The sequence below is a fragment of the Hypanus sabinus genome, unplaced genomic scaffold (assembly GCF_030144855.1).
Source record: "Hypanus sabinus isolate sHypSab1 unplaced genomic scaffold, sHypSab1.hap1 scaffold_505, whole genome shotgun sequence".
NCBI classification, from domain to species: Eukaryota; Metazoa; Chordata; class Chondrichthyes; order Myliobatiformes; family Dasyatidae; genus Hypanus; species Hypanus sabinus.
Window position 1 is genome coordinate 179,792 of NW_026781372.1, and position 19,579 is coordinate 199,370.

At 47.3% G+C, this 19,579-nt stretch overlaps 3 protein-coding genes across 10 annotated transcripts in view; 2 read left to right on the forward strand and 1 right to left on the reverse strand.

The window, feature by feature from the left end:
- LOC132389230 (NACHT, LRR and PYD domains-containing protein 3-like) overlaps positions 1–19,579 on the forward strand; it is a 221,234-nt gene that overhangs the window by 53,613 nt on the left and 148,042 nt on the right. The gene's annotated exons all lie outside the window — the stretch shown is intronic.
- Positions 1–19,579, reverse strand: part of LOC132389231 (zinc finger protein 229-like) — a 137,700-nt gene that overhangs the window by 24,446 nt on the left and 93,675 nt on the right. The window contains exon 1 of one of the 2 annotated variants that reach the window (XM_059961725.1): positions 5,117–5,134. The exons of the other annotated variant lie outside the window; for it this stretch is intronic. The gene's annotated coding sequence lies outside the window, so the exon portion shown is untranslated. Of the gene's footprint in view, positions 1–5,116; positions 5,135–19,579 lie in introns of those variants that run through there. 2 annotated transcript variants of the gene reach the window in all.
- LOC132389228 (NACHT, LRR and PYD domains-containing protein 3-like) overlaps positions 16,309–19,579 on the forward strand; it is a 73,376-nt gene continuing 70,105 nt past the window's right edge. For 3 of the 5 annotated variants that reach the window (XM_059961700.1, XM_059961705.1, XM_059961702.1), the window contains exon 1: positions 16,309–16,447. The gene's annotated coding sequence lies outside the window, so the exon portion shown is untranslated. The remainder of the gene's footprint in view (positions 16,448–19,579) is intronic. The other 2 variants (XM_059961701.1, XM_059961703.1) reach the window with 2 other exon arrangements.

Here is a 19,579-nt window from a genome sequence, read left to right on the forward strand (position 1 = left end):
CTCTTCCCACAGACTGAGCAGGTGAATGGCCTCTCTCCACTGTGAACTCGCTGATGTCTCTGTAGGCTGGATAAATGAGTGAATCTCTTCCTACAGACTGAGCAGGTGAACGGCCTCTCCCCAGTGTGAACTTGCTGATGTCTCTGTAGGCTGGATAAATGAGTGAATCTCTTCCCACAGACTGAGCAGGTGAACGGCCTCTCTCCACTGTGAACTCGCTGATGACTCTGTAGGTGGGATAACTGATTGAATCTCTTCCCACATTCTGAGCAGGTGAACGGCTTCTCCCCAGTGTGAACTCGCTGGTGTCTCTGCAGGATGGATAAATTAGTGAATCTCTTCCCACATTCTGAGCAAGTGAATGGCCTCTCTCCACTGTGAACTCGCTGATGACTCTGTAGGGTGGAAGAGTCAGCGTATCTCTTCCCACATTCTGAGCAGGTGAACGGCTTCTCCCCAGTGTGAACTTGCTGTTGTCTCTGTAGGTTGGATAAATTAGTGAATCTCTTCCCACAGTCTGAGCAGGTGAATGGCTTCTCCCCAGTGTGAACTCGCTGGTGTACCAGTAGGGTAGATGACTGTGTAAATCCTTTCCCACAGTCTGAGCAGGTGAACGGCTTCTCCCCAGTGTGAACTCGCTGGTGAGCCATTGGGTCAGATGACTGAGTGAATCCTTTCCCAGAAATTCAGCAGATGTCCAGCCTCTGCCCAGTGTGAACTGACTAGTGTGCCACAGGTGGGATGACCGACTGAACCCCTTCTCACACACAGAACAGGTGAATGGCCTTGCCCAGTGTGAACTTGCTGATGTACCTTCAATTGTGATAACCGAGTGAATCCATTCCCACTGTCTGTGCAGGTGAAAGGCCTTTCTCCTGTGTAAAGTGACGGGCTTGTGAGTTGGTCAGATGACCAAGTGAATCCCTCCCCACAGTGTGAGTCGGAAGGATGGTCGATTGAATACCTTGCTCCACTTATTAAATATCTAGACAGAGACAACAAAACTGTTGTGCCGTGTTTGAGCTTCCTGGAGACGAATTCCTTCTCATTTTTAACCTGTAAAAAGATTTACAAAATCCATCAATGGGTGTAGGACAACATTTCTGATGAGATTACTTGAGTTGCCAAAGTTTGATCTGGTATCACACTGTTACAGTGAGGTTCAACCCAAGTTGGACAGAGAAATCATCTCCTGACTGGGCAGAGTGCTGGTATCTGGAATGACCATCAATTCCCTGATGCTCTTCCGGTCTGTATAAGAATGGGGCATTTCTGCCGTCTCCAATCTGTGCCTTGGCTCAGTTTGACTCACTCCATTGGTATTATTCCCTGTTCCCACTGAGCTGCATTGGTTCCTGGCCCCACAGTAACTGAAACACTCTCACACAAATAGTTTTTCTTGACGTGCAGCTGGGATCTTCTTTTATGTAGTATTAACTTAAAGTGCCAAAGTTTTAACGCCATATAAAAAATTCCTGCTGAAATGACTGGTTGGTTCACACAGCTGTCAAAAGGGGTTAGAGTGAATTTTTGTATTATTTCAAGTTCTTGTCACAATCATGAAAAATTTCAACACAGAAACAGGCCCTTTGGGCCATCTGGTCTGTGCTGAACTATTTAAACAGCCCACTCCCACACCTCTACCATCCAGGTACCAACACAAACCTCTTAAATGTTGAAATCGAGCTCGCATGCACCACTTGTGCTGGCTGCTCATTCCACAGCCGGATGACCATCTGTGTGAAGAAGTTTCCCCTCATGTTCCCCTTAACATTTCACCTTTCACCCTCAACCCATTGCCACTGGTTGTTGTCCCACCCAATCTTCATGGAAAAAGCCTGCTTGCATTATCACTATCTGTGCCCCTCTATCACAATCAATTCTCCCCTCAATCTTCTGCATTCCAAAGAATGAAGTACTGATTTGTTCAATCTTTCCTTATAACCCAAGTCCTCCAGACATGGCAACATCCTTGTGAAATTTCTCTGAAATCTCTGAACTTCTTTTACATCTTTCCTGTAGGTAGGTGACCAAAACTGCACACAATACTTCAAATTAGGCCTCACCAATGTCTTCTAGAAGTCAACATAACATCCATCTATTGTTATCAGTACTTTGGTTCATGAAGGGCAATGGGCTGAAATCATTCTTTCCATCCCTATCTACCTGTGATACCACTTTCAGTGAATTAAGGACTTGTATTCCCAGGTCCCTTTCTTCTACAAAACTCTTCCGTGCCCGACCAGTCACTGTGAAAGACCTCCCTTGGTAGGTCATACCAAAGTGTAACAACTCACACTGGTCTGCATTAAATTCCATTTTCCTTTTCTCAAACCATTTTCCCACCTGGTCCAGATGACACTGCAATCCATGATAGTCTTCTCGCAGTCCGCTAAACCCCCAGTCTTGTTGTCATCCACAAATTTGCTGATCCAGTTAACCACACTATCATCCCGATTACTGATATAGATGACAAACAACAACAGATCCAACACCGATCCCTGTGGCAACCACGAGACACAAGCCTCCAGTCAGAGAGGCAACCATCTGCTACCACACTCTGGCTTCTCCCAAAGACAGTGTCTCATCCAATTTACTGTGTAATCTTGAATGCTGAGTGACTGAACCTTCTTGACCAACCTCCCATATGAGACTTTGTCAAGTGCCTTGCTAACGTCCATGCAGACAACATCCACTGCCTTGCCTTCATCCACTTCCCTGTTAACTTCCTCGAGAGACTCTATAAGACTGGTTAGATATGAAAGTAGTAAGCGGGTATGTCAGAATAAAAGGTAAAGATAGAAACTGTAGGGAAACTCGGATTGCAAGAGATATTGAGACCCTGGTAAAGCACAAAATGGAATTGCATAACAGGAATAGGCAGTCAGTTTCTTATGGAGTATAAGAAATGCAAGAGAACACATAAGAAATAAATCAGGATGGCTAAAAGATGGCATGAGTTTGCTGTCACAGAAAAGGAGAAGGATAATCCTCAGGGATTCTAGTGATAGATTAAGAGCAAAAGGATTGCAAGGCACAAAGTTGGTCCTCTGGAAGACCGGAATGGCAATCCACGTGTGGAACCAAAGCAGATGGGGGAGATCTTAAATATTTTTCAAACTCTATTTACTCAGGAGACGAACAAAGGGTCTATGGGAGTGTGGAAAAGCGGCATTAACCATTTCAACCCTGGGGAAAAAAAACACTCCTCTGGCCACTCACACGCTCAATACCCCTCATCATTTTATACACAAAAAAATGTCACTAAATATAAACAAGGAAACTATACATTGCACAATCTACTTTCCATGATTCAGTACATCTACACAGACAGGTGTGTAAAAAGGGCCCAACGAATATCAGGGACAAACAGGCCCAATTCATCACAACCTCAAGCTGTTCCTGCTGCTACCATCGAGGAAACGGTACCACAGCAAAAGGACCAACAGGCCCCGGGACATCATCTTCCACCAGGCCATCAGACTGATTAATTCATGCTGATACAATTGCATTTCGATGTTATATTGACCGTCCTATGTACAAACTATCTATTATAAATGACTATAAATTACACATTGCACATTTAGATGATGTAAGGTAAATATTTCTACTCCTCATGTTTATGAAATAGGTATTTAATAAAGTCAATTCAATTCACCCTCTCCACTATCTGATCTGTCATTCTGGCTCCCATTCCCCCTACAACTTATTTTAACCACATCACCCCCTCCCCTGCTCACTGCCACTAGCAAGTCTTACCACTAGGATATTCGTCCCCTCTTGTTCTGTTCCTCTAACTAATGAATGCCCCATCAGCCTTTTGACTTTCCTCTGCCAGGTAATTCCCCCTGTTGTTGTGGGGGATGGCCAGTAGAGTACTCTGCGATGCCTATTTAACCTCATTCCCCTTCCTGATTCTCACCCAGTTTCCAGTGTCCTGCACCTTGGGAGTAACTCACCTCTCTTCATGTCATATCTATCACCCCCTCCAACTGCTGGATGATCTGGAATTCACCCATTTCAAGTTGCAGCTCATTGAAATGCAGGGTTACAAGCTGTAGCTGGATGCACATCTTGTAGGTGAGGGCATCAGGGACACTGGACGTCTCCCCTCCTTCCCTCCAATACCCCTCTAATTTGTAATAATCTCCCCTCTGATTTGTAATAACCAGTGTGCAGATATATCTTGCACTGTGCATTTTTTACCCAGTGACAAGATGTGCACAGTGAATTTTACATAAAGAGGATTTCATTTTAACATCTAGCAAATCACTGTCAATAGGAACTTTGATCTCCTCTGGGTTTGATCGAGTTCATCTGCACTCTCACACAACCTATGTAGCAGGCCTGGAACAGGAAATGGAGGATTTTCTCACCAAAGCTTTTGCACATTGTCCATATGTTTCCTTGCTAAATTACACTTTAAAAAGTCAGATTTCCAAATATCACTCCACCTCTTCCCACTTGCAAATTCTCCAGCAACTTTTGCATCACCAAAATGCAAACAGGCATCACTAGTTTCTGTATTCTACATAAATATTCCCCCTGAACCCTCCCCCAATGACTGACGGTGGTGAACTCAGTGAATGAAATCCTAATGAATATGAAGGGAAGGACAGTAGTCTGTCTTACTGGAGTCTGGCACATTTGTGATGTGAAAGCTACTTGTTGCCCAGGGCAAAGGTGTTTGATGTCATTACGTACCCAGAGAGAATGGGACAAAACATGTTCTCACCGGTAGAAAGGTCCAGAGCAAGAGGAGGTAGAGGAAGCAACACACACAAAATACTGGAGGAGCTCAGCAGGCCAGGCAGCATCTACGGAAAAGAGTCCTAATGCCGATTTTCTCAATTGCTCATGTAAAAGATTTTGTTCCCTTTCTCCGAGTTCCTAATCCTTGCATTTAGATAGCTGGAGCTCAGCTCTGTCTGAGAGATCCATCGGTTCCCATTCACTCAGCAGCCGGAAGCTCCCCGGGGTCCGTGTACGGATCGTGGGGCTGATAGAGAGGGAAGAGGGCAGGACTGTCCCGGGTTTGCTGGTCACGGTGTCCGAAATTCAGATGAATTATCCCGAAATCGGTGTTTAAGATAAAAACACGGAGAATCACTCTTACCTACAACCGACATTTTCAAAGGCTTCTGTGTACTGCGCGCATGCGTGAAACTCAGGGACGGCCTCAGCCTGACGCCTGCGCATTTCATCGGCGCTTTAGCGCTGATGAAATTCTTAACGCATGGCCCTATGGGTAATCACGGTGCCATTAAAGATTTCTGCAAGCACCGGTTCAATGTCCATATCTCATTTTATTTTATCTTGGGTATAGAAAAAATCTGCAGCTGTTTTAACGCAGAAAGCGGCTCCCATAACCAATATACTCAATATCAACGTGTATCTAATGGCAAAGTAAAATGCAGATATAAAACACAGGAGTTTCTGCAGTTGCTGGAAATACAGAGAAGCATACACACAAAACAATTCAGAGAGCAACTAAGCAGCGGAGTACACAGGCTGGGCATGCGGAAGGGGCTCTGCCTAAACGTTTTCTATTTATTCCTCTCCAAATTTCTGCCTGATCTGTTGATTTCCACCTGTGTTTTGCAGAAATTAACCACTTTTTTTTCGATCAACCAGTTTCCAAATGCTTCTAATCTTTCACTTTTCACCGCATCTTGCTGGTCTTATTCGTCCTCCTCCTCTGGACCCCATTTCTCTCTGGAGCCCCTGATTCAGGCTGGCAACTCTTTTGTTTCTGACTCTGCACCATCGAAGATTCACTCGCTCGTCTGCTGTCAGACTTTAGAGGTGCATTGTGTTACGAGACCGCAGGTTCGTTTACTGTGAGTGTCGCTTTAAGTGCCTGAGTGAGGAGGGCTGTGACGTCAGACACAAGCTGCGGCAGCGGGAGCGGGAGCGGGAGACAAGCTGTTGGAACTTCAGCGTGTGACTGCTAAAGGCTGCAACTCTTCCATGCCCAAATGGTACGGTTGATCTGATCATCGGCACGCAGTGCACAACGGATGTGTGACTGTCACTTCGTATCATCCATCTGTGTGGATTTGCTGGAGTATCCTGTGGTATCACTTTTGTTGGCCCTTACCTGGAATCGGGGTGTTCTGTGGTAACCACTTGAAGACGATATTCCTGTGACTGTCACCTGGTGATAGTTCTAATCTTCGGCGACTGTTATTTCGTTTACCCAGCGTGGAATGTGTGTGGAATTCTTCATAATTGCCTTCTCTCTACATCTTCGTGTGGATTTACAAATCTCTCCTCTCACTCACTTACTCCGTGGATCACTGAACTTTTCTAATTTACCATCTGAAGACTTTAAGCATTGTTTCCCAAGCTTGATAGTTTGGGAGCTATATATACGCATAACACTGTTAACTTCTGTTTATTTCATTTAATCTTTTATATTTGGAGTAGATACTGTTAGGTATCCCGTGACGGGTCAAAGAACCAGCAGAAATATAAAACACCGTGTCGTCTGGTATTGCAGTGAACTAATGCTATTTATTAGTAACTACAGCAATATAAATGCAGATATATCAAACAGGTTATCAACCATTTTATATATATATATGTGTGTGTGTGTGTGTGTGTGTGTGTGTGTGTGTGTGTGTGTGCGCGTGCGTGTGTGTGTGTGTGTGTGTGTGTGTGTGTGTGTGTGTGTGTGTGTGTGGAAATAGGAAAGCCAAGCTCCTTCACGCCTCGGGGTAAATGGATACCGTCTTACGGTGATGAGTGAAGTTCGGTTCAGATCGTGGGATTGAGTCGAGCAGTGATGGAGAGAGAGAGAGGGAGAGGTTTGAGTCTTCAGGTAAGCTGATGCCGTCGATAGTCACGTCGTCCTCCGAAGTCCTTTGGAAGTCACCGACTGTGATACTACAAACGGGACCGTTCTTCTGTGGTGGAGTTATTAACCCAGGCGACGGATGGACACACGAATAACTCCCCACCGGTCACAGCGTTTTCACACTGCGAGAGCCACTGATCGATGCTCCGGATCGATCTTCCAAAACCCACCTTTTTCTGTGGACACAACAAAGCTGATTCAGTGTCCAAAACCATGTGTCTGGAGGTCTATCAGCGGACCTCCTACTTATCGCACCGTGCTGAGACCCAGCTGTCCATCGAACAGTTCCTCCCTTCTCTCTCTGTAAGAACACAGAAGCTGACAGTGTCCTTGTAAAAGTGGAAACAAGCTTGCAGAGAAACCATAACACCGTCTCTCTCTCTCTCTCTCTCTCTCTCTCTCTCTCTCTCTCTCTCTCTCTCTCTCTCTCTCTCTCTCTCTCTCTCTCTCTCTCTCTCTCATGATTACAATACAACAACCATAACGACATCAGCACTCATGAACTGAACTGTATTTTGTACTTTTCCATGACAATTTATTTACCCCTAGACATCGATAGAGCTTGTTTATTATTGCTTGTTATTATTCCTACACTTTTAGGTTTATTACTGCTAACTTGTTTTATATGTATATTCGCATTATTGATATGGTTTTGCTTATTTTTATTAATAAACACCTTTAGTTTGGTACCACCAGACTCCACCGGATTCTTCTTTCTCTTCTGTTTAAAAACCCAGTTACGGGGTACGTAACAAATTTCCTATCCCATAGAGAGGTGACTAGTTGCAACCTGTCATCTCAGGGAGAGCAAGAGGGGAACGGCAGGGATATATTTTCATATACTGATATGAAACAGAAACATGGGCAGGGTCAAGATGGGCCGAGTGGCCTCTCCAGTGAGACACGGAATTTGATACAGAGGTGATTTATATATCACAGCTCCAGAATATTAAACACCAGTCTAGTTTAAGGCTGACATCAGCAGAACAGACTCCTCCAATGCTCAGTGACCAGGGTTCAGTCCTGGGTGCGATGAGCAGCCGCAAGAACTGCAGAATCTGACAGTAACATTCCCTCATGAACGTGCAGCTGCCTTCAGTCACCGTGATGGTTAAACATTTAACACGGAGCTGATTTGAACTTCCTCCCTGATGTGAAGTTGCTGGTGTTGCAGCATCTGGGATGATTGAGTAAAACTCTTTGCTCACTCCGGACAGAAATGTGGCCTCTATTTATTGTGAACTCACCGGAGCATCACAAGGTGGGTTATCTGAATGAGTCTCTTCCCACACACGGAGCAAGTGAACGGCCACTTCCCAGAGAGAAGCTGCTGGTGTATCTGCGATGGCCGACTGAATCCCTTCCAAAATGAGAGCCAGTGAATGACGTCACACTGCTAGCGATGTCATGGCGATGTATCCAATCAGATCACGGACATGGACATGTGTTCGGGCTCTCCTTGTAGCGAGTGGGTCGTTATCTTCTCCAGCATCTCCGCCTCCACATCCAAGCATCGGCGGCATTCAAGCACTGGTGAACTGACAGATACAGCGGAACTAACGAGCTGTTGTGTTTGTGATTCCCATACACAAATCCTTTGACTTCCTACACTGTTAAACATTTACAAAGTAAGTCAGTGGGTGACGGACAACATTTCAACTGAAATAATTTTAGTCTCCATGATGCCTTCTGATTAAAACACTGTCACATCACTAAACAATTTAGAGGAACAAGATTTCATCTTTAAACTGGCCACAGTTCCGGCATCAGGCACAGCATCAAACTCTCTGCTTCCCTCTCTGTGTCAAAATGGATCATTCCTCCCCTTCATCAGTCTGTGACTTGGCTCAGTTTGTCTGTCTCCTTCGCGTTCTGAGCATGCGCCACACACCTACTGAGATCACATTTTATTTACACGGCTGTGACTGCAGACTTTCTGATTATTATGACCCTCCCGGCATTTGACGCTGGTAAACTCAGTCGGCAATGGTATTGAACATCGGGAGAAGGTGATTAGGCTTTTTCTTTGGAGATCGATAAACTGCCGGTAGTGTGTGTCTGGATGAGTGGGTCGTTTTCAGACTGGAAGGAGGTAGCGTTTGGAGTACCCCAGAGAGCAGCCCCTGATCACAGTTGTTCACAGTTTAATGTCCTGGCGGAGGCAGCGAGATGTGGGATGCCCCAGTCTGCTGGTGACGCAGAAAGAGTGGAGTTGGGGGAGGGGAGGCTATTCACATGCAATTTCGTAGCTTTGCAATCAGTACATAGTGCACTGTGGGGCTGCAGTGGCGGGTTCCAATCTGCTAATTAGATTTGCTGACGGCACTACATTGATCGGCCGAACCCCAAATAATAACGAGGCAGCGTATAGAGAAGAAGTCATCACCCCGACACACGCTGAGTTTTTTTTCCTGCTCCAGAGAGCCAAAAAACAAAGAAAGAGCATGAAAGTCGTTTAGAGAGAAAAATCAAACTCCCACCCCAACCCCAGCTTAAAAACAAGAACGGCATCCCGATCATCAATCTACAAACCCCACCCCTCTGGACAAAAGGGAACAATAACATCGAGCCCCCCCCCCCCAAAGGAAACAACCCTACCCCGCACAACAGTTGGAGGAGCCGGTGTCACCAGGGTAGCTGAAATCTGGAACTCACTGCCCGAGGTGTTGGTGGAGGCAGGTCGCTTCACAACATTTACGAAGAGGATGAGCATTGAAACTGCCGAGATACAGTCGGCTGTGAACCAAGTGCTGATAAATGGGACCAGTGTAGACAGTGAGTGGATGGTCAGGACAGGTATGGCCGGCCAAAGGCCTGTTTCCGTGCTGTGTGATCCACCGCTCCGGACATGGTAAATTAACAATGGTGGCACCACGAGGCATTGATTTCAAAACTCCACACCCCTCTCCAACCTCAAATAAACCAGACTGCACCCCTTTCTCACCTCTGGGAATATCTGTTTCTGTCAAAGTAGCATAGAGATTGGTCACTTCTGCTAAACAACTGGCAACTGATGAAGTTCCTGTGTCTTCTTGCATTAATGTTGCTGCCTTACAGCAAAACTAACCCTCTCACTGTGTCAGAATCAGTGATTAAATCAGACCCCAAACACTGTGCTTTAATCCCTGCACGTTATAACTGGAACCATCTCACTGAGGGTCTGATGGAGACATAGGATCACATCTCCTTGATTCGGACATTTCAAATACCCTCAGAATGGTTTTCTGATTCAGTCTGAAGGTTTTGGTACATTCAGCTCGTCATCAGACCTGAAAAATCATGTCTTCCCGCAGCTGGTTCCTCCTGTTGGTGTGTCCTCTTTCGTCCACCTCCAGGGAAGCTGCATCTCCACACAGACTCCTCACTTGAGAATACACACAGTGCATTCTGTTGACTAATACACTGTGTGTGGACTCCGCTGGCAATTCTGGTGTTGTGACCCGAATCGAGACAAACACCACGCTGCCCACTCCACCAACAACACGGCACAGCCGGACACATAACAGGGGACTTTACATCCCACAACACTGGATTCAGTGATGAAACCCGTGATTAATGTTGTTGTCCCACTGAAAAGTCCATTAAGGTGCTTTTAAATGCCAGCGCTCTCCCACAGGTGACGTCACACAGCTCCTCCCCACACGCGCATGACGTCACCCACGCGCTGCTGTGCTCGAGCTTTATCGGTTTAACGGCTGGGCTAATAATCACGTGACCAGCCCCTCCCCCACCGCTGTCAACAGAGGATTTAGGAGCTGCGCTATTCCTATTGGTGCGAAGCGATGTCAGTCACTGTTTACAACCAGTGGCGGAGGCGGACAAGCCGAGTGGGAGTTACCCCGCTGAGTTCGTCTCCCGCTCAAGCGCCGACCGCCTCCTCAGAGCGGAGAAAACCTCAAAGTAAATGTCCGCTTTCTGATTTATTTCCATTTCCCTCCGAGGGAAGTTGGGGCGTTTGTGAAGCGTCTCCTGCGGCCGGAGTCTGATGTATCGCTGAGAGGTAGGAGGAGACCGCTCGGCCCGTCGGGTTGATGCCGGTTCCCCGGGGAGGGATTTTATTGAAAGGGTGAAGATGGTGAGAGACGGGGCGGACAGGATGTTTGTCCCGGTGGGGACAGGATGGGCTCATCTGTGGAAATGTCTGAGCCCACGGTGGTGTCGAGCAGAGGGATTCACCACATTGGGGGCAAACACCGGCAGACTGTTGCCCTGCAAGCGGGGCCAATGGTCCGGGCAAAGTGACAATAATTTGTGCTTTGTTGAGATTGTACCTGGAATATGGTGTAAAATCCCGCTCCCCATACTAACACGGGTTATACAGACCAAAGAACAAACTGCCGGAGGAACTCAGCGGGTCGGGCAGCATCTGTGGAGGGAAATGGACCGTCAACATTTCGGGCCGAGACCCTCCCTCTGGACTGAGAGTGGACGGGAAATAGTCAGAGAAAAGAGGTGAGGGGTGGGGATGGGGCAAGAGCTGGGGAGTGAGAGGTGGATCCAGGTGAGAGGGGAAGTGGGAAGGTGGAAATAGTAACAGGGGTGGGAGGTGAGTGGTTGGGGCAACATGGGGCTGCAGAAGATGGAAGTTAATTCCACAGAAGATTAACAAAGAAGTTAGAGAGTATTTGTTATAGAGAGTGCAATGCCGATTCACCAGACTGATCCCTGGGGTGCTGGGCTCATCATATGAATAAAGATCAAATGTGCTAACCCTTTCATTTAGAGAATCGAGGATTGAGACACATTGAAATGCACAACATCCTTACCGGCTGAACCAGGGATCACAGTCTCTGAAAAAAGGAGTGGTCTGTCCGGGACTGAGATGAGGGGAAATGTCTCCACTCCGAGGGTGGTGAATGTCTGTAAATCCCCACCACAGAGGTTGTTGAAGACTCGGTGATCGTCCCCACGTAAAACAGAGGCTGACTCATGTGTGGAGACCGGAGGGATTGAGGAAATTAGGATCGGACAGAAACATGTGTCTGAGATGGGAGAGCAGCCGCCATCTTGTTGATAGTTAGAGGGGCTAAATGGCCACCTACTGCTGTTTCTCACTTGATGTTTCAGTGTTCCTGTCCAGTGAGGCAGGAGGAATGTGAATACAAATTAGTATTTATAAACATCGACTGATTTACATGAAACCTGCACAATCCTGTTTTGGATCTAAAATGTTAGTCGGATCGGAATGGGATTCGAACCCGTAGCCCCTAACCCAGGGAGGTGGAGGGATGGGACGGGAATATACGGAGGGGAAATGTTAAACATGTACCCGGTGTAAATATGGGATAATGTGGGAGATGCGGTGGGGAGGTCGGGCAGCGTGTGGGGGGCGAGGAGTGGAGTCACCGGGTCACGTGGGAGACCCTCCACCCGTCACGTGATCCCGTTTTACCGCGGATCCACAGCATCTGCAGCACACACAAAATGCCGGCGGAACACAGCAGGCCAGGCAGCATCTACAGGGAGAAGCTCTGTCGACGTTTCGGGCCGAGACCCTTCGTCAGGACGTCCACCAGCATTTTGTGTGTGTTGTTCTCCAGCTTTTTACCTCTTTCCCCAATCAGACCTTCCCTTCTCCAGACAACACACACACAACACTGGTGGAACACAGCAGGCCAGGCAGCATCTACAGGGAGAAGCTCTGTCGACGTTTCGGGCCGAGACCCTTCGTCAGGACGTCCACCAGCATTTTGTGTGTGTTGTTCTCCAGCTTTTTACCTCTTTCCCCAATCAGACCTTCCCTTCTCCAGACAACACACACACAACACTGGTGGAACACAGCAGGCCAGGCAGCATCTACAGGGAGAAGCTCTGTCGACGTTTCGGGCCGAGACCCTTCGTCAGGACTGACTGAGAGTAAGAGATTTGAGAGTAGTGGGGGGAGAGGGAAATGTGAAATGATAGGAGAAGACCGGAGGGGGTGGGATGAAGCTGAGAGCTGGAAAGGTGATCGGCGAAAGGGATACAGAGCTGGAGATGGGAAAGGATCGTGGGACGGGGGGCCTCAGGAGAAAGAAAGAGGGAGGGGAGCACCAGAGGGAGATGGAGAACAGGCAGAGTGACGGGCAGAGAGAAGAAAAAACAAACAACTAAATATGTCAGGGATGGGGTAAGAAGGGGAGGAGGGGCATTAATGGAAGTTAGGGAAGTCAATGTTCAAGCCATCAGGTTGGAGGCTACCCAGCCGGTATATAAAGTGTTGTTCCCCCAATCTGAGTGTGGCTTCATCTTGACAGTAGAGGAGGCCGTGGATAGACATATCAGAATGGGAATGGGACGTGGAATTAAAATGTGTGGCCACTGGGAGATCCTGCTTTTTCTGGCGGACGAAACGGTCTCCCAGTCTGCGTCGGGTCTCGCCAATATATAAAAGGCCACACCGGGAGCACCGGACGCAGTTTACCACACCGGCCGACTCACAGGTGAAGTGTTGCCTCACCTGGAAGGACTGTCTGGGGCCCTGAATGGTGGTGAAGGAGGAAGTGTAAGGGCAGGTGTAGCACTTGTTACGAACCCCGTAACTGGGTCACTTACCAGCAAAGATAGAGATGTCTGTTGAAGTCTGCTGATACTATTTTTAACAGTATTTATTAGTAAAAATACACAAAAATAATATCAATGCAAATATACAGATAATATACGTCGTCAATACTAAATCTAAAAGTGCGGGTATATTAATAATCAATAAGAAATAAGCTCTATCGTTGTCTCGGGGATAACGAATTGTCCAATGGAAATATACAGTTCACTGAAGTTCCACAAGCTGCCGTCTTTTGGTTGTCGCTGTGTTGCACTTGGTTGGAGAGAGAGAGAAATACGAATAGAATGGAATAGTTACCGCTACGGGTTTTCCAACCTTTCTGATTTTGATCCTTCGGGAGTCCCGTTGGTATGGCCGTTCTCTTGTGGCTTCTCCTTTAGCTAAAGCCGTTCTTCCGTGGTGAGGCCGCCAATCCCAGGCAAGGGAAAGGACGCACACGAACCCCACCGGCTGTCGCTATTAAACGCTGTCACGGGATTCCTAGCGTTTCTCCTGGTGCGTCTGAAGGGGTCGTTCCCCAGACCCTCTTTTATCCTCACTCACGGGGTCTCAGATGTCATTCAGGTTGGGATGATGCAATCCCTCAACCAGCCCACTCTGGTCATTCCCTGAGGGCTTCAATGAATAGTACAGCACTCAATACACAATTCCGTCTCCCAGAGACAATGGTCGTTATCAGTGGCTCCGTTTCGCTGGGGCCAGGACACATTCCAAACCCTGTGTATTCTGAGTGTCCCTCTCTCATTTCCTGGGTCCCAGACTCGAATTAATAGCGACCTTGCGATTCTCAAAAAAGGAGGGGGCGACTTTGTACCCTTCGGCCCCTCAGAGTTGCTTCACCTTCGTAACACACTTCAGATTCAGATTGTTTATTGTCATTTAGAAACCACAAATGCAATGAGTTAAAAAATGAGGCAATGTTCTCCAGAATTATATCACAAAAGCACAGGACAAAACAGAGTACACCAGAAAATCCACATACCGTTTGGCAATCCCCAATCCAGAGTCCGGAGAGGCTGCTGTGTATTAATATCGCGCTACCATCTTAGCGCGTTCCCCGGAAAGGAGCTCCAAATCCACCAGACAAAACAAGACCAAAAACTAAAGCTACAAGACCTGCACAAAACCACATAGTTACAACAGTGCAAACAATAGCATAATTGATTAAAAAAAAAACAGACTATGGGCACAGTAAAAATAGTCCAAGATGTTAAAGGACTGTAAGTTCAAAAGAAATCACCACACAGTTTCCACGAGTCCCCAAGGTCCCGACAGACTCGCCATCCCACGCCGGCGGCAGAAGGGAATACCCCCGCTATTGGCTTCCACGGCGCCGCCCGACTCAGCCTCGCAGACGCAGCACACACCGAATGCGCCGAGTCCGTCGAACCTCCGAGCCAAAGACCATCCCCTCCGGCACAGCTTCTCCGAGCACCATCCTCTGCCGAGTGTATCAAGACGGCCCCGCCAATGCGACCCCGAGGACTGGGGGCCTGTTCTTCCCAACAGAGTGTTGGACCTCACAGCAACAGCAACAACGAAGAAGAACTTCCTGGGATTTCCCGGTGTTTCTCCGTACTTCCACGTCCGTTTTCAATCGATTATGGTTGCGCACGGCACCCCACTTCACAAATAACAGATAATCAGCTCCGGACTGGCCGCTGCAAGCTGCGTCGCGCCGCCATCTTGGATCTTTCCAAGTTGTTCCGCTTGCAAGGATAAGTGACAGGAGGGAGATCGGTGGGAATGAATGGACAAGGAAGTCGCGTCGGGAACGATCTCTGCGGAAAGCAGAAAGGGGGGGGGGTGTAAAGATGTGTTTGGTAGTGGGATTCCGTTGGAGGTGGCGGAAGATACTGAGAATTATACGTTGGACCTGGAGGCTGGTGGGGTGGTAGATGAGGACAAGGGGAACCCTATCCCGATGGGGTGAGGGCATGGGAGTTGGAAATGGGAGAGATGTGTTTGAAAGCAGAGTTAATAGTGGAGGAAGGGAAGCCCCTTTGTTTAAAAAAGGAAGACATCTCCTTCGTCCTGGAATGAAAAGCCTCATCCTGAGAGCAGATGCGAAGGAGACGGAGGAATTGCGAGAAAGGGATTGCATTTTTGCTAGAGACAGTGTGGGAAGAGGAATAGTCCAGGTGGCTGTGAGAGTCTGTAGGCTTATAGTAGACATCAGTAGATAGGCCGTCTCCACAGATGGAGAATGAAAGATTAAAAAAGGGGAGGGAGGAATCGAAAATGGACCAGGTAAATTTGAGGGCAGGGTGAAAGTTGGAGGCAAAGTTAGTGAAGTCAACGAGCTCAGCATGCGTACAGGAGGCAGCGCCAATGCAGTCGTCGATGAAGCGAAGGAAAAGAGGGAGATGGATACTCGTATAGGCTTGGAACATGGGCTGTTCCATACACCCAACAAAAAGGCAGGCATAACTGGGACCCGTGCGGGTGCCCATGGCTACACCCTTGGTTTGGAAGAAGTGCGAGGAGCCAAAGGATAAATGATTGAGAGTATGAACTAATTCCGCTGGGCAGAGGAGAGTGGTGGTAGAGGGGAATTGGTTAGGTCTGGAATCCAAAAAGAAGCTGAGAACTTTGAGACCGTCCAGGTGGGGGATGGAGGTATATGAGGGCTGAACGTCCATGGTGAAAATAAATCGGTGGGAGCGAAAATGTTTTCATTGAAAAAATTCAAAGCGTGAGAAGTGTCACGAACATAGATGGGAAGGGATTGTACAAGGGGGGGATAAGACAGCGTCAAGGTTTGCAGAAATGAGTTCGGTGGGGCAGGAGCAATCTGAGACAATGGGTCTACCTGGACAGGCGGGTTTGAGGATCTGCAGCTGCGGCCCGAAGCCCCGCCCACTTACCCGTTGACGCGCTGACGACATCGCGCATGCTCAGTGCGGGAAGGGCGGTGTTTTTCGTTCTTTGTTGAAGCGGGTCGGCCGTGGGATCGGGATCGGGAGCGGGTCCTCACCCTCGCCCCCTGGGGCAGGGAGCCAGGGACGGATTATTCTCTGCGGGGCGACGACAACAGTTTCCTTTCGGTGAGTATTGAAACAGGTCCGGAGCGGGGAGGTCCCGAATTCAAACAAGAGAACTGGAGAATAAAAGGTGGGGGTGGGGAAGGGAGAGAGAACCACAAGGTGATCGGTGAAACCTGAAGGGGGAGGGGATGAACTTTCCCGAACTGCCGGCCTCGCCTCGTTTCCTTCGCAGAATCTGCCGGGGTCGGTCCGGGTTGTGAGACCTTCACACCGAACCGTCTGAGATGAGCCGCCGCTCAGCCCCTGTTGTTCTGGTCCTATTAGCAGGATAACGTAAACATGTTTCTATATTGTTACTGACAGAGAATTGTACAATTTGTGTTCCGTGTGTTATCTGAATGTACTTGCCTGTGATGCTGCCACAAGTCAGTGTTTCTCTGTACCTGTACCTTCCCGTACTTGTGCACTTGGCAATAAATTCAACAGGACCTGAGAAATCTCAGTGAGATTTGATTAGTGATGATCATTTTGGCAGTTCGGCAGGTCGAATGTATGAGACAGTGCACTGTTAAATGCAAAACACTGAACAGTGTCGATGATCAGAGGGATCTTAGACTCCAAGTTCATCGCTCCCTGAAAGAAACTGCACAGATTGATCGGGTGGTTAAGAAGGCAAATGACATGGTTGTCTTTATTAGTTGAAGCATTGAGTTCAAAAGTCGGGAAGTTGTGCTGTAGCTTTATAAAACTAGTTAGACCACATCTGGAGTGTTTCATTCAGTTCTGGTCGCCCCCATTCTCGGAAGGATGTCGGGGCTTTGGACAGGGCACAGAGGTTTACCAGGACACTGCCTGGATGAGAGGGCATGAGCTATAACGAGAGGCTGGACAAACTTGTGTTGTTTTCTCCAGAGCGGCGCAGGCTGGGGTGAGACTGGATGGACGTTTAGACGATTACGTTAGGGATAGACGATATATTTTTCCCAGGGTTGAAATTTCTAAGATGAGGCCATTCATTTGAGGTGAAAGGGGATAGGTTAATGGAGATATGAGGGACGTGTATGTTGTTCCTCACCGAGTCTGCTGGGTCGGTCACTGGAATTTGCTCCCTGGGGAGACCCTCCGCTCTGACGTAGTAAATCACCCTGCGAATGCTCACAGCCGCCCGCCCCCGTTGGATGGTGGTTTATCTCCCCGTTCGTTGTTGAAACGATATATATTCCTTAATTGAATAGACTGAGCACTGTGCTGTACTGTTCTATGTTCTGGGTCTCTTGTTGAGAGGTTTTGGGGTAATGAAGGCAAAAAGGCTGAGTGGGAACAACAGGTCACTGGAGTCCAGTGTGGGAAATGTGAGATCACCCACTTCTGTAGGAGAAACTGAAATCCTGAGTGTGTTAAAATGGAGAGTTTAAGTGCAGTGGGTAGAGAGGGAGGTGAAAGGTACATTGTATTTATTGTAAGAGTTATTGGGTGTAAGAGTGAAATGACGTTAACAATTACTCGCGTTTTGTTGAGATTGTACCTGGGATATGATGTAAAATCCCGCTCTCCATGGGTTATACAGACCTGCTGTTGAAGAAAGGCTTAAAAAACCCCCCAGCAAACTATAGACCAGTGCTTCTGACATCAGTATTCGAAGCACTGCATATATAAGTGTTTGAAAAGACAAGACTGACTTGGAACAGTCAGCATGACTTTGTTTACTCCTGGCAACACACACAATTTTTTTTTTTGATGAGATTGGGAATATTACCAGGAAAGTAGATAAAGGCAATGAAGCGAATGTTGTTTACATGGTCTTTTGCAAGCATTTAGCAATCCTGCGTGGGAGGTTGGTCAGGGAAATTCATTTGCATCATGTTCAATGTAAGGAAGTAAATTGGAGTAGACAATGGCATTTTGGGAGAAGGTGGACTGTGATGGTTGATGATTGTCTCCATTAATCGTTGGGTCCGTTGCTGTTTGTCATCTATATCAATGATTGGGATGGTAATGTTTTTAACTTGATAAGCACATTTACATGTGACACCAAGATTAGGGGTGTAGTTGACAGTGAGGGAAATTATCTATCATAGGTTACAGGGATCTGGAACAGCTGGAAATACTGACCTGAAAATGGCAGATGGAATTTAATGCAGGCAAGTGCCAAGTGCTGTGCTATGGTAGGTCTTACACAGTAAACAGTGGAGCACTAACGTTGCGGTGGAACAAAAGGATCTGGGAATAGAGGTCCATAATTCATTGAAAGCAGCGCCACAGGTAGATAGGGTGGTTAATAAATCCTTTTGGCATAGTGACCTTCATCAATTAAATTATTGACTGCAGGAGAAGGGATGTTATTTTGAAGTTGTATATGATATCGGTGAGTCCAAATTTAGAGTATTGTGTGTAGTTCTGGTCACCTACCTACAGGAGAGGTGTAAGTTTGAAAGTGTACTGGGAAAAACTTCAAGGAGGTTTCCGCAGTCCCTGAGTGATAAGGAGAGGTTGAATAGTTTTGGACTTTAATCCTTGAAATGCTAAAAATTGAGAGGAGATTTGACAGAGCAGTGCAACATGAAGATGGGTAAAGATTGGTAAATGCAAGCAGGCTTTTTCCACTGAAGTCGGGTGGAATGACAACCAGAGATCATGCATCATGGGTGACAGATGAGAAGTTTTAGTGGGACATGAGTGGATAAGTCTTCAATCAGAGGGTCGAGAGAATGTGGAACGAGCTGCCAACAGGAGTGGTACATGCGAGCACGATTTCACCTTTGAAACTATGGATGGGGGAATATGGCTACTGTGCAGGTGGGTGGGAATAGGTGGTTTAAATGGCTCAGACAATGCACCTGTACTGTGTTCTGTTTCAATATGACTCTCTAACCATGACTCCTTGATCACAGACAGAAGTTTGATTGAGTAAAGATCCGAAATTAATATCAGACTTGAATAATTCACACCTTAATTCCCCAAGAATATTCAACAGCCTGGATGTGTTTTGACGTGGTTTTAAACTGCCCACACGCTCCCTGTCATGGATATTTCGTAACCAGGGAAAGACAAAATGCTGGAGTAACTCAGCAGGTCTGGGCAGTATGTATGGAACTGAATACAACGGGAACGTATTGGACCGAGACCCTTCAGGGGAACTGGAAAGGAAGAGGGAAGAGGCAATATCATTGATTGATTTGGAAGGTGCAGGTT